The sequence below is a fragment of the Nematolebias whitei genome, chromosome 8, assembly GCF_014905685.2.
Source record: "Nematolebias whitei isolate Nwh7 chromosome 8, NemWhi1, whole genome shotgun sequence".
In the NCBI taxonomy this organism is placed as follows: Eukaryota; Metazoa; Chordata; class Actinopteri; order Cyprinodontiformes; family Rivulidae; genus Nematolebias; species Nematolebias whitei.
The window spans coordinates 2,762,314-2,769,739 of record NC_056505.1 but is presented as its reverse complement, the minus strand read 5'-3'; the positions used below and the strand labels follow the sequence as shown (position 1 = coordinate 2,769,739).

Sequence of the window (7,426 nt, the reverse complement as noted above, 5' to 3'; positions counted from 1 at the left end):
AAACACACTGAAACACTAAACTGAAGCATTCTGAAACACACTGAAACACTAAACTGAAGCACTCTAAAACACACTGAAACACTAAACTGAAGCATTCTGAAACACACTGAAACACTAAACTGAAGCACTCTAAAACACACTGAAACACTAAACTGAAGCATTCTGAAACACACTGAAACACTAAACTGAAGCATTCTGAAACACACTGAAACACTAAACTGAAGCATTCTGAAACACACTGAAACACTAAACTGAAGCACTCTAAAACACACTGAAACACTAAACTGAAGCACTCTGAAACACACTGAAACACTCTGTAACACCGATCCAAACACCCTGAAATATTATGGAAACTCAGAAGCACATCAAATATATCCCAATGAAGCAGTTCATCCGGTCCATCCCAGTGAAGCGGTGCATCCTAGTTCGGCCGCCGTGCTGAACTGGAGCTCACCCTCCTGGTTCCGGATCAGTTCGCAGTGGACAACCCGGCCGGAGCTGCAGCGGACCGAGGCTCCTCTTGAAGCCGGATTATCGAACACAAGAACCGGCTGAAGGAAGACTGAACCATTCCGAGCTAAGTCAGCCTCCGTCCAAGATTCGTATCGGAACATTTCTGGGTCTTCTGAGCCATCTTGGTTTTCCGGGTTGTGTGACGGTTCGGGCTCAGTGGAAGCTCGGTTCTTGATGCCTCGGAGGCCCCGGGGAGCTCAGACTGCGGAGCCCCGGAGCAGGGCTCGGACACCGGGGACGTACGGGAGGTAGGTGGGCTGTGGGAGAGGGACGCCTCCCGTCTGTGTAGGGGATGTGTTCGGGTCTGTCTGGGCCGGGAAGTGTGTGGATGATGGACCGAACCGGTCGGCAGCTCGGTGCGGAGTTTTTATGGACAAACCTGAAGGTTTTTTTGTGTTTGAGGAAGAAGCTGCTGGCTAATTGTTAGCATTCCATTGTCACCGCTGCTAACCGGCTGCATGAAGATATTAGAGTTATTTCACCTCACCGTGCACATTTAACGCACACGTAGAGGGTCGACCCGTCTTCTTGTGACATTTTAAAAACCATAATATAGTTTAACATTCTCTGTCGTTCACGGGTGTTGTCCCGTTAGCATTCTAATGCTAACAAGCGAGGTTGTTAGCATGTTAGCGTTAGCATCCCTGAAGGAACCTCAAAATGTCTCCGGTGACCGTCGCCGTGTTGTCCGGGGAAACGGAGTCAGACGTGGGCTAACGGGACCGACACCACCCGGTGGAGGTACCGGGAGCGGGGTGGCTAGTTTGGAACCGGTCAGCCCGCAGACATTTGGAAACGACCCTATTCGTCCTGTTGTTAGATGTTTTTAAACGTTTTACTAACTTTTTTAACAATTTACAGATTAAAAATCCAGCGTGACATTTTTTAAAATTTAATTTAACTTTCCTGTAATCTTCAAAGTAAATACCCTCAGATTAAAAATCTCAGAGTTTACATGTCAAGCAGCTACCAACGCCTGATAAACAACAACAACCTGTTTTAGATCTTATTGTTTTAAATAATTATTGCCATTTACTGTTATACTGTATGTTTTATATATTTATATATTTCTGAAGTCTTCATAATCTTGCTACTTGTTTTTATGACGTGTGCTGCTGCTGCCTGTTCTTGGCCAGGTCACCCTTGTGAAAGAGGTCTTGATCTCAATGGGTTTTTATCTGGTTAAATAAAGGTTTAATAAAAATAATTAAAAAACAGCGCCTGATAAACTATAAAACTAAATGATAAAATGTGTCCAGAGCAGATTATGGCAGAGAGAGAGTCTGATGTGGGTACCAACCAAAACAGCTTCTGTGTTCGATGTGTTTAATTGGAGACAGTTGTCCTTCATCCAGATTTAGCTCCTCTGACAGGTGAGAGGAGAGCGATGAACCTGTAGAATCTGGTTTGATATAGAGCTGCAAGTCATCTGCATAACAATGAAAAGATCCTGTGGTGAGCGATAGTGTGACCGAGGGGAGGACATTATTTAATAAAGTCAAAGTGAAAACAGGATTTCATGATAAAACCAGCACCATTTATTTATTTTTATTCTTTACTGATTTTAAAACAAACATTTTTTTATACATAAAATATTAAAATAATGAAATAAACGTTTCCAGACTCTCTGTCCTCCCGCCTGCCAGGGCTCAGAATCCGGCCTCTGTGAGCACACGAGGCCGGGGCTCGGGGTCCGGCCTCGTGTGGTTCAACGGGTCGGCAGCTCGTATGATCCTCCGCGGGGACTGCGCTCGCTCAAATTTTGTCGTCGGTCACCAAACACAAAAACATCTGGACTTCAACATTAAATACCTAGAAATGGAATTAGAATAGAATAATTCTAGAATAGTTCTAGAACTGCTCCGCTCCAGGTGGCTGCATGTTGGAGCAGCTCCGTTACTTTCATTCTGACATTTTGCTTTTAGAAACTTTAATTCCTCTTTTTCTGGATGTAAATCACATTTTCTGGATGATTGTTTCCTCTGGTATCAGATGCTGTGCAGCTGGAAGGATTTTTACTGAAACTGTTTTAGTTTTGGACATTTGTTATGATGTGTAACCATGGCAACAAGGCAGTTTTCTACAACCAACAGCTGATTAACATCTCAAAAACTCAAATAATATCTCAACTACAGCCCCAAATCTCAAATGAGTTGAAAGGATGTTCTGTGGAAGCATTCTCATCTACTTGCCAGCTGTGCTCGAGTGCCTGACCACTGAGATCCTGGAACTAACAGGAAACACGGCTCATGACAGCGGAAGGACAGGATCGTCCCTCGGCACCTACAGTTGGCTGTCCGCAGAGACGAGGAGCTCGGCAGACTGCTGGGAGGAGTGGCCATCGCTGTGGAAGGAGTTCTGCCCAGCATTCAGGCGGTCCTACAGCCCGGTGGAACCGAGAGGCCAGCCGAGTCTGGGTGGACAACAAAGTTGTCTCAGGACACTTTACAGAAACATTCACATAAAAGCCAATTAGTAAAGTTCTCTATCTAAGGAGGCCAGCCAATGAATAGTTTTCATTTGATACTATTTCTATCTTAACATGCGATTGTTGACCTGCCATTGTGTATCTATTCCTACCAAATCCAGTTGGTCCTCTTGTCCTGATCCTGGTTCTGCTAAAGGTTTCTTCCTCATGAGGGAGTTTTTCTTTCCACTGTCGCCTTCATGCTTGTTCAAGATGAGAGTTCAGTGATGGAGTTAAACTCAGAGCTGCTCCTCAGATAAATAATGTTAAATTATTATTTTATAGATGAATGTTTCTGTTCAATTATTATTTTATAGATGAATGTTTCTGTTAAATTATTATTTTATACATGAATGTTTCTGTTAAATTATTATTTTATAGATGAATGTTTCTGTTCTGTGCCTGAGACGACTTCTGTTGTGACTTGGAGCTTTAGAAATAAACTGATTGAATTGAAACTGAATAGTCCCCAATCCAGGTGACGAACGAATCGTTCACCTGCATGTCCAGGAGCTTACTGCAGAGTAGAGCAGGTCTTATGTTAAAAGCACTGGAAGTCCAAGAACCTGACTCTTACAGTGCTGCCTGCCCTGCCCAGGTAGACGATGGGTCGTCAACTCCAGTGTGTGGCAGGTATGCAAACTGTGGGGGTCCAGGTGTGGTTCCACCGCTGATCTGACGTGCTTCAGGACCAGCCTCTGCAGCGACTTCATGGCATGTGATGTCAAGGCCACAGGTCTGTAGTCACTGGGAGTTTGAGTGGTTCTTTTTCGGCACCAGGACCAGGCATGTTGTTTTCCTCTGGCAGAAATTTATTTAACCTTTATTTAACCAGTCAAATCCCACTGAGGTCACAGATCTCTTCTGTAGGGGAGGCCTGGGCCTTAAGGCAGACTAACATGCAGGTTTTTGGTCTGTGTGAAGAAACTGGAGTACCTGGAGAAACCCACGCAGCACGTAGAGAACATGCAAACCACCCAGAAAGACCCCAGATCCAACCAGGGATTGAACCCAGGACCTTCTTGCTGTGAAGCAACAATGCTAACCACTGAGCCATCGTGCTGCCAAATGTGCCAGAAATATCACACAGCTGAGCTGCACATCTGTTCAGGAGTTTGTGTCAATCCATCCGGGCCTGCAGACTTGCCTGAGCTCCAGCCTCAGGTCGTTTTCACAGCTGATAGTCCGGTGGACTCGGTTCGGTTCTGGACCAATATTCATGACCTTTTGTTACGTTTGAGCTGGTGCGTTTGCATTCACACTGCACTGTGCAGTCGAGCCAACCTGTTGAAGCAACCTGTTGAAGCAACCTGTTGAAGCAACCTGTTGAACCAACCTGTTGAACCAACCTGTTGAAGCAACCTGTTGAAGCAACCAGTTGAAGCAACCAGTTGAAGCAACCTGTTGAACCAACCTGTTGAACCAACCTGTTGAACCAACCAGTTGAACCAACCAGTTGAACCAACCTGTTGAAGCAACCTGTTGAAGCAACCTGTTGAAGCAACCTGTTGAAGCAACCTGTTGAAGCAACCTGTAGAACCAACCTGTTGAAGCAACCTGTTGAACCAACCTGTTGAAGCAACCTGTTGAACCAACCTGTAGAACCAACCTGTAGAACCAACCTGTTGAACCAACCTGTTGAAGCAACCTGTTGAAGCAACCTGTTGAACCAACCTGTAGAACCAACCTGTTGAACCAACCTGTTGAAGCAACCTGTTGAACCAACCTGTAGAACCAACCTGTTGAACCAACCTGTTGAAGCAACCAGTTGAAGCAACCAGTTGAACCAACCTGTAGAACCAACCTGTTGAACCAACCTGTTGAAGCAACCTGTTGAACCAACCTGTAGAACCAACCTGTTGAACCAACCTGTTGAACCAACCTGTAGAACCAACCTGTTGAACCAACCTGTTGAAGCAACCAGTTGAAGCAACCTGTTGAAGCAACCTGTTGAACCAACCTGCACCAAGAACTACTGAAAGAAACGACACAAAAACCTCTGAAGACACGTCTTCTTCTTCTTCTGTAAATAAAAATAAAAACGAAGTGGCATCAAGTTTTATCAGTTTTAGGAGTTATATTTTGTCATTTTTCAACAATGGACTCAGCATGAGCAGAAGATGAGACAGAAGACCATGGAGAATATTGTTTTCCACACAAGTCAGCTGACGGCTCCATATGAGAGAAATGTGTGTTTGTTTGTCCTGAGGAGCGGGTCCGGTCTGTTTACATTCACACTGTACTGGAACCACTGGAGTTCTCTTCTACCGGACCCAGACCTAGGTTTTAGCCCGGGCCAGAGTTCACCTTTTTGTTCCGTGACAGAGTTCGATGGCACGTTCACACCTCCCTAAAGGAACCGGACTTTCTAGGAAAACGAGCTGGAGTTGGATTAAAGTGACTAAACAGGACTGGTGTGAACGCAGCCTCAGTTTCCCTGCTGGGGGTGACTGGTGGCTCCGACATGAAAAAGACAATGATGGGGGAGGGGTGTTAGTTGGAGGGGGTTGAAGCTGGGGTCCATGGTGATGAGGAGGTGGGGTGGAGTTGTCTAGGAGGTGTGATGACCCCCGGGGAGGTGTTGGTGGTGTGGGTGTGGGATGAGCAGTGTCCACAACATCAAACCTGTTGAAGAACTGGTTTAACTGGTTGGTCTCCTCCCATCACTGCTGCAGACGTTTTCTGACCAGTGGTTCTTCTCATCCCATTCCACAACTCCCTGGTGTCGTTTTGGGCCAGTTTGCTCTCCAGCTTCCCCCGTACTGCTCCTTACCCTCCCTGATCTTGTCCCTCACCTCAGTCCCCCCCCCCCCCCCTCAAGGCAGCCTTCTTCCTGTTCAGAGCTGCCTTGATGTCTTTGGTGACCCAAGGTTTATTGTTGGAAAAGCAGCACACTGTTTTGTGGGGATTATATTCTCTGTGCAGAATATAATCTGTAACAGATGTGCATCACAGGAAACATCCCAGTGAGTTGCCTGAGAGCAGCCTGCAGGGTCTCCATGGCCTCCTGTGGTCACCTCCATACAGTTGTTGTGGTCACTGGCTGGACTGCAGGGATGAACTGGGGCTTGAGGTAAACCAGGTTGTGGTCTGATACGACAACGATCCATCACATCGTTGCTCTTTTGTTTGTACGTAGTCTGTTTATTATCGCCCGCCTTTGCTCTCTGACCATGTTTATGCACGTGTTTCATTGTACATCTGTCTGTTAGCAAAATTTCTCATGCATCACTGGATGAATATTAAAACTTTTTAAATAATCATTGTATGAACTTCTACAACTGATTAAATGTTGATGCTGACCCCGTTCAAGATGTCTGCCACAGTCAGTCTCTCAAGTCTTCAGCTAGTTTTGTTGTGGCAGTAGCCGAGAGTGAGAAGGAACAACCTCGCGTTACGTTTTAAGATTAGAATCATAAGATGAGCTGAGACTAAAACTCTGGCGGCGGGTGATAGGCATTCCTTTAAGGGACGTCAGGCTTGGTCTCTTCCTACTAGACTTTCATATATCAGAGTCAGAGATTCTTTATTGTCGTGCACACCACGTGGTGGAACGAGATGATGTCCACAGGGTCCAGTTACATCCAACAATAAAATATAAAATAAAAACAGTGATAAGATCAAAGATATGAACTAAGAACAACATCAACTAAAAATACACCAAGCATAAAAATATTATGTTGAACAGCAGCACGAACGTGAGTCTGAGTGAGCAGATGAGCAGGAACACATCAACCTGAAACAGATCAGCAGCAACATGAAACAGATCAGCAGCAACATGATGTGATTATTCTAGTTAGAGATTCATGAGTCTATCAGCCTCAGGGTAGAAGCTGTTCCTCAGTCTAGTGGTTCTACACTTAATGCTCCTTAACCTCCTTCCTGAGGGGAGTGGGGCAAAAAGTGTGTGTGCTGGGTGAGTGTGGTCCTTCATGATGCAGGTGGTCCTCTTCCTGCATCTGGAGGTGTAGATGTCTGTGATGGTGGTGTGGAGACTGACTCCAACATCTTCTGTGCAGCCTTCACCACTCTCTGCAGAATCAGAATAATTTATTCAGGATTGTGTGAGACCTGTTTCTCACTCTGAAAGAAGGCGCGTCACCTGACTCAGGTGTTTCAGCTGCAGACTGGTCTCTGCTGGGAGTGTCCTGCTGGTGGGAGTTGTTGGTCCAGTTTGGTTAAATGACCAGTTTGTGGGTTAGAAAGTCAGGTTTATTTAAACCCGCAGCTTGTTTGCTGATATTTTACTGATTCATTTAACAGCCATATTGTTTTGATTCTCTGGTTGAACTGTTAAATAAAAAATTATAATTTGTTCAGAATAAAAATCTGAGCTGTTGGTACCCAGAAGGTTTCACGTTAAGTCAGTCACCTGAGAGACTGCAGCTCATCGTTACTAACACACACACACACACACACACACACACACACACACACACACACACA

General features: G+C 45.3%; 1 protein-coding gene across 1 annotated transcript in view; it reads left to right on the top strand.

The window, feature by feature from the left end:
- The first annotated feature begins 673 nt into the window (after positions 1-673).
- LOC119413765 (zinc finger MIZ domain-containing protein 2) overlaps positions 674-7,426 on the top strand; it is a 17,593-nt gene continuing 10,840 nt past the window's right edge. The window contains exon 1 of the mRNA XM_037680823.1: positions 674-761. The gene's annotated coding sequence lies outside the window, so the exon portion shown is untranslated. The remainder of the gene's footprint in view (positions 762-7,426) is intronic.